Genomic DNA, 7293 nt, shown 5'->3' on the forward strand with positions numbered 1-7293 from the left:
CAGGGGGTCCTTGACATGAAAAAAGTTTGAGAACCACTGCTCTATAGGATTAATATCACAATATAGTGCTTTAACTTTTTAACCAGAAACGTTTAGTTTTAACCAAAAAATATCACTGACTCTTAGCTGATCATCAAGTTGACAATTCATTATACAAATAATTGAGCTAATCCCATTAAACCGGGAACGCATCTGTGTAACCACTTTAACCATTATTTTATACTTTGGCTATTCAAAAATAGCGGATCTACAAGCATGAGCTTGTAGATCTGCTATTTTTTTTAAATCATGAAAATGTGTGCGGCGGATCTACAAGCATGAGCTTGTAGATCTGCTATTTTTTTTAGATCATGAAAATGTGTGCAAATCTTTGTGTGTATATGTGTGTGTTTCATCCAATCAGAACCCTTTTCACTACTTCATTGCACTGTGGTGGCTGGACTGGACAAACCAGGTAATAGAGTGGCGAGCTTTCCTGGTTGCTGTGCCAACAACGTTAGCCGCCCTCTACACAGTTGGAGAAGTGCATGGAGGTATGCATGTCACAGTTATTGCATAATCGTCTAATCGCAATTATTTGAGATAATCGCAATTATTTTTGCATAATTGTTTGTATGTTGAAAAAAATTCACACATTTTGAAATATTAAAAAAGTAGTAATGGCAGATCTACAAGTTGCTTGTAGATCAGCTATTTCTGCTATTTTTACATGTATACAATTATAAAGTTGCGTTTTATTTCTGCTATTTTTACATGTATACAATTATAAAGTTGCGTTTTTTTGTGCTTGTCTCTAAAGTGTAGTTGCTTATTTGGGCTTGTTTCTAGCCTTAGACCAAGACTATCGTAGATGTATTTATTTTATCGAGTATGACTTTTACTTTCGTATCTACGAGAGTCTTAGCGGAATATTTATTCCACCAAGAGTAGGACATGCAGTGACATGTTTATTTTGAGATGTAAAATGTAGTTCATGGAAGGTTCAGAGAGGACTAACTAGTGTAAATAAAATAAAATAAAAATCCATAGAGTTGCTGTGCCAACAACGTTAGCCGCCCTCTACACAGTTGGAGAAGTGCATGGAGGTATGCATGTCACAGTTATTACATAATCGTCTAATCGCAATTATTTGAGATAATCGCAATTATTTTTGCATAATTGTTTCCATGTTGAAAAAAAGTAGTAATGGCAGATCTTGTAAAGTTGCTTGTGCCCATCACCCTGGAGTTTAATCTACCTGTATATTAATCATAGTATGTTGTAGTCTATGTGTAGGCAGAAATGTAGTGTTAATGAAAAGAAGAAGTGCATAGAGAATTTATGTAAGTTATGTAATTATCAAAACAAAGTTATTGCAAACATGAATTATGACAGATGTTGGTGCTTCATAACAATGCGAAACCTTTCGTTTCACTTCCACTGTATGCGTAAATGGAATATTACGACATTCAAGGGGAATTACTGTATGTTCGATCTTAACATGCTTTTTTATAGGTAATATGTTTAATCAAGGAGGTCCATCCCTACCTATAAAGAAGCCTACACCCTGTCAACGATTGTCTTGACTAGCAACACATGTGCAATATTTACTGTTCCCTGAAAGGCTTTATTTTTAGAAAGATTATGCTGTGTACAATCTAGCACCACAGGAATAATGTGTTCATTGGCCTTCAAGGAAGTTCACCACACCTTGTGGGTTCAATGATACAGCACTTTATGTCATCACATAGAAATAAAATAGTCCTGTTGAGGTTTGCTCAAATTAAAACAGTATTCTTGTTTGTGTTTGACCTGAATGATTATGCAATGATCCATGCCAGTAAGAATTGAATTTTCTTGTTTGCGTTTGACACATAATTGAGTATGCAACGGTGTTGTCCAGTCTCATATTCTGATAACTGAAATTCATGTTAAACTGCATACTATTTCATTTTTGCCATATTCTTCATTCTACAGCCCTCATCGGCTACATTCCTATATCTTGTAGAAAATGGCATAAGAACTTTTCCAAATTGTCAATGCAACACTTTATTCTAGCCAGTATCATGTCAGTATCATGTGACATGGGCCTGGAACAGGGGACAGGGCCTGTCACAGCCTTGTCACAGTGATCATGGTAACATGGTAAACATGACAGGGCCATGACAGCCCTGCCATTCAGTGCTGTGACAGGGGCCTGATGTGACAGGGCCTGACATCCATATGCAATTCTACTAATTGTAACAGGCTTTTTTTTCTCTCCCTGGGAAATTACATAATAATCACAAAGTAGCAGTCCAATTTAATGTAAAATCGGATATTTGGAAATCGATGAGATGTTTTCTTTATATAATTATATATTGCAACACAATACACAATCAAAATTAAGTTTTCATTTTAATTGGGTGTAGGGGGGCGGTAAGGGACCTGGATATTAGACAGGGGGCACTGGCCAAAAAAGGTTCATAAACACCGCTCTAGAGCAGGGGTTTTCAACTGATTATGAACCAGGGACCACCACCCTGACTAAGAATCAACCTGGGGACCACTGTTGTGTTGGGAGGGGGGATATGGGGGGAAAGCTTGAAATTAAATAATGACTGTTAAGGGCTTAATTTAATTTGTTAATTCGAGTTGAATTAAATAAAGCCCTTAACAACTTCATTATTTAACTGAGATATGCTGGTGGCCCAGAGCTCAAAGATTGAGAACCACTGATCTATTCCTTTCCCATTGATGCCCTTATTCTGTTCTCTTAACCTTCCATATTAAACTCATGTTAACTGATTCATTGGAACTTATGTATGAGCGAGCAGACACATGTGATTGATTATATGGGCACATTTCCTAATAATGGTGACTCAACCAGGCAATCCGGTACATTTTCCCTTGAGATTCTAACTCACTGTTCTGTGGAAGTTCTTGACGGTGATGGTGGTTTGATAATGTTTTTGTAATGATAAGTCAACATTATATTGTTTGTCTTAGTTTCATGTACAAACTGAAGCAGTTTGAATTTGTAGTTAGATGACATGTTGGTGTTTAATTCAGATGCAATTCAGTGCACTTGCTCCGGTGGAGAATTATGGGTGTGCTGTGCTCTGCTTGTGATTGTTAGATAATGTCCATACACAGGGTGGTATGTTACCATCAAATAAATAAATACAATGGTGCATATCATTTTGTTAGCATGTTATTTCATTGTTTCTTCAGTAAATCACTATAAGGAAACAGGAACCAATGATCAGGAAATGTTTCAAATTTTTTTGTTGCATTATTTTTCCTCAATAAGCAAACAGAGGTGTGGACAACTTTCCCCACGATTCAAGATTACAAATCATGTTTGTACCTTCCTTGTATTGCAGCAACAATTTACTGAGCTCATACTGATGACAGTCTACGTAAACCGTATGCTGTAGCATGAATTGGCTTTATTGACATTATCTTGTTCAAAGTAGCATTCCCTAAGTGACTGAGTTATGTCATGCTGTCATTACGTCCAATTGATTGCCACCGTGCCGGTGTGTAAATATTGTATTGAAACAGTCAATATTAAACTGTGAACAACATTGCATATTTAATTCTGAAAGAAACACATTTAATCATTGCATACAATAACCTTGACAAGATGCTTTTATGTAGTTAACCCAAGGTCAAAAGGTGCTCAGCCAGTTATGCAAAAAAAGAAAAAGAAATATTAGTTCTATTAATAGCACTATTTACGCTATGGTGTTGAATGCCAAACCTCTTGATGTCACCCTGATGTCACCACACTTTTCTTTTGTAAGTGTTATAATGATTATTACCGGTAATTCATCCCTTCAACATTTATGTAATTCTCAGGAATAAATTGAGGTGGGCTTGTTTTCAATGATGCCATCAACAATAAAACATAATAAAAACAATACAATACAAACAACATAAATTAGCCCTAAAATATCTGTCAAAACGTTTTATCGTGTTTGAAATTGTCCATAGAGAATAGATCTTTAGCATGCAGTGCACTGAAGATCATTCGAAGAAGTTGGGGCACTAGAATAAAACACTGAACTTTCAGACCGTGCTTTGGCCTCTGGGTCAATTTGAATATGTTAGATAGGGTCCAAAGTTCTAACTTGGCATCATTGCGATACAAAGCGGTACCTTTCCAACAATAGCCTTATTAATAAAACAGATTCCAATGTTTATTACGCCTCTCTGACAAAGAAGGCCAACCCACCTTATCGTACCATATAGCTTACCATAGCTATCACCTGTAATAAGATAAGATAACCTTTTTTAATCCCTGGAGGGAAATGCAGCTGTCATAGCACCAACAGAAGTGAGAATGAAGCATAGGAGAGGTACAGGTAAGAGTAAAAGTGAAGAACCAAACCAGAATATATAAGAATACAAACTAGAAAATGTGCTCTTCGGAGCACAGGTCTCCGCCAGGCCAGGTAGCTTATTGTGGGCCAGCAAAGTAAGAAAAATAAAAGAAAAAACAACAACATAGTGGAAAACTTATTTGGGGAGTTGCGTAATAATCCAAGGCTCCACCATGAGGCCGATTTGAAAAATTGAGGGTGGCACATCTTCCTTGGCCTAGTGGGAATGTGCGTGCAAAGTTACACAGCAATCGGACGCCATGTTTATGATTTGAGGCGCTATAACAGGCCGATGTGAAAGAAAGGGAGTGTGTGTGCACAGTTTCATATTGAACGGTGCCGGAGATTAGCTGGTCACAGACGGACGGACGGAAGGACGGACGGACGGACAGGGGTGAAAACATGGGCCATAGGATTTAGAGGACTATGAAATCACAATACATGTTGCAAGCTTGTAGATCTGCTATTTCTATAAATGAATCCTAATTTATTAGACTGTGCAATAATGTAATATTGTGTGTGTTATGCGTGTATCTTACCACTGTACCACCGTGGTTCACACTTGATTAGTTCTTATGCACGCTCTTCAGTTAAAATGAACTAGCCATGAACTAACTTGGAAAACATCGTTGGATTTGAACCAAGAATCTTCTGTTAAAGGAGTAGTTCACTCAAAACATTACTTATTTTCTATCAATTACACTTTTCTATCAATTACACACCCCATGAAGCCTTGAATTCATGGAGATTTTTTTGTTTTTGTCACATTCCTAAACCAATAATTTGATGACCGGCGGAGTCTCCGGTAGGAGACTTGATTACACAGATTTTGTAATCATAGCACCTGAGGAAGCATAAGCGAAATGCGTTGTGCAATAAAGCAAGTCATCCTCATCTGAGGAGTGTGCGGTCACTTCCTTGTATTTTATCTATATAATATATTGAAGTGGAACGTACATGAACACAACATTTTTTAAGTGGAACGATACATCTTTGAAGTGGAACGCAACAATTGATACCAATTACTACCGACCATGATACTGACATAATACAATAATAATAATACATACAATTTATATAGTGCTTTTCTAGGTACTCAAAGACGCTTTACAGGAGAAAAAAAACTCTATTAGGGGGGAAAAACTAGCTAGTAGTGAAGCAGAGAATATCATAAACAAAGTGGGCAAATCAATTCAAAATGTCTTTCTGTAAGGGAAAACAATGGAATGAAAACAATCTCAAAGTGGAATCAAATCACAGAATTTGCCACAAGGGCGTGCCAAATATCCCAGAGAGCTAGTGACATACACATTGATTAATAACGGTTTCCTCTCTTATCATCCTACATGCATCCAAACCCCCACCTAACCCAACCCACCTCTCCAGGTTATTTTTGCCACAGTGAGGTCAAAATGTTCTTCACTTTTGTAAAGAAGCAAATGTCAAGTGAGTGAGTAAACTTCAGAACCCTTTCAGTACCAAGCCTCAATCATTTTGTAACAAGCCTGAATCATTTTGAGGGTTTGCCAAAGGTGTACACTAGGCTGGCTATATCAACATCTACCTCAATCCACCACAGTTGATCATTGATAACACATACTGTACAGTGAATTTCATCTTACATCTTGAAGGTTGATATAGCCTACAACTGCTAACAGGATCAAACTTTGGATATCCACAGACCATCTAAATGATTGTGCCACACACTTGGATTTAAGAGAAAAAAGATACTGCAACAGTTGAAATATTTCACCGTTATACTGTATATATTGCAGTTTTTTTGTTTTGTTTTTTTTTCGAAATCAATATGACAAAGAAGAAGTGGCTGTCTTTGGGACCCTTAAATTGTAAAAGAGGGCTTGCCCTTCTAATAGTCCTTACTTTTTTGGTCATTTTTGTGACTGCATTGTGTGTGTTTTTTGCAGAAGAAAGAGGTAAGTTGATATTAAAATGTTCTATCATATTTCTCCTTACAAAGAAATAACAAATTACAAATGTTAGCCAAGAGTGTTTTTCACTATCATTAAACTATAATTTACCTGTCATTACACTATATTCTTTCTCCATTTAGCAACATCAGGATTATTGCTAATAATGTTGAAGTAATAGATTATTGCAATTAGAGTTCATACGTATGCATAGCTATCACTCGATAGATTCTATTTAAAAAAAAAATATATTTTTTATTAGGGAATTCAGTTTAAGGTTCACAAAGGTACATGTGCTCAATATATGCACTCTAAGATTCATCATTACTTGAAGTTATCCAACCGACGAATGTCAGTTGATGATAATTTGTTCATCACATACCTATAGCATTATGCCCAATTGATGCCCAGTGTTCCAGAAATAACTGATCTTAGGCTCACAAAACAGCAGATCTGCGACACGTTGTGTACTCTAGATAGGCTATTTTCAGCGGGTGACACTGTTGTACGACAAAGTATGAATTGGGTTTTATTTTAGATTGATATAATTTGATAAACACATTAGATTGCCATATAACCCCTAGGAAAGATAGGGCAGCTGACCAATCATCTTAAGCTTCACTTTATTGTTACATCATCAGGATAAAGGACTATATTTGATTGATTGATTGATTGAGCACTTTATTGCAAATGAATTCAAAAGCATAAATACACAAGAAAGCCCAAAGACTTGTTTCCATTGTGGTCCTTACACTGTATGCACAAGTTCTGTTACTGAACGCGGCTATTCCGTCTAATCTGTATTGTTTCATGCTTTTTCAATAGATATTTATTTAGTTTTATGTTTATTTTATGTGAAACCTTCATCTGCTGCTGTCTTGGCCAGAACCTCCCTTGTAAAGGGATTTTGAATCTCAATGGGACTTGGACCTGGTAAAATAAAGAAGGGGGACAAATCACTAGTTTACAGGTGTAACATAGTGGATGAAATACTATTTTGTGCAAGCTACCCACCATTT

The sequence above is a fragment of the Gymnoscopelus braueri genome (genome assembly GCF_963280865.1).
Source record: "Gymnoscopelus braueri genome assembly, chromosome: 3".
Taxonomy (NCBI): Eukaryota; Metazoa; Chordata; class Actinopteri; order Myctophiformes; family Myctophidae; genus Gymnoscopelus; species Gymnoscopelus braueri.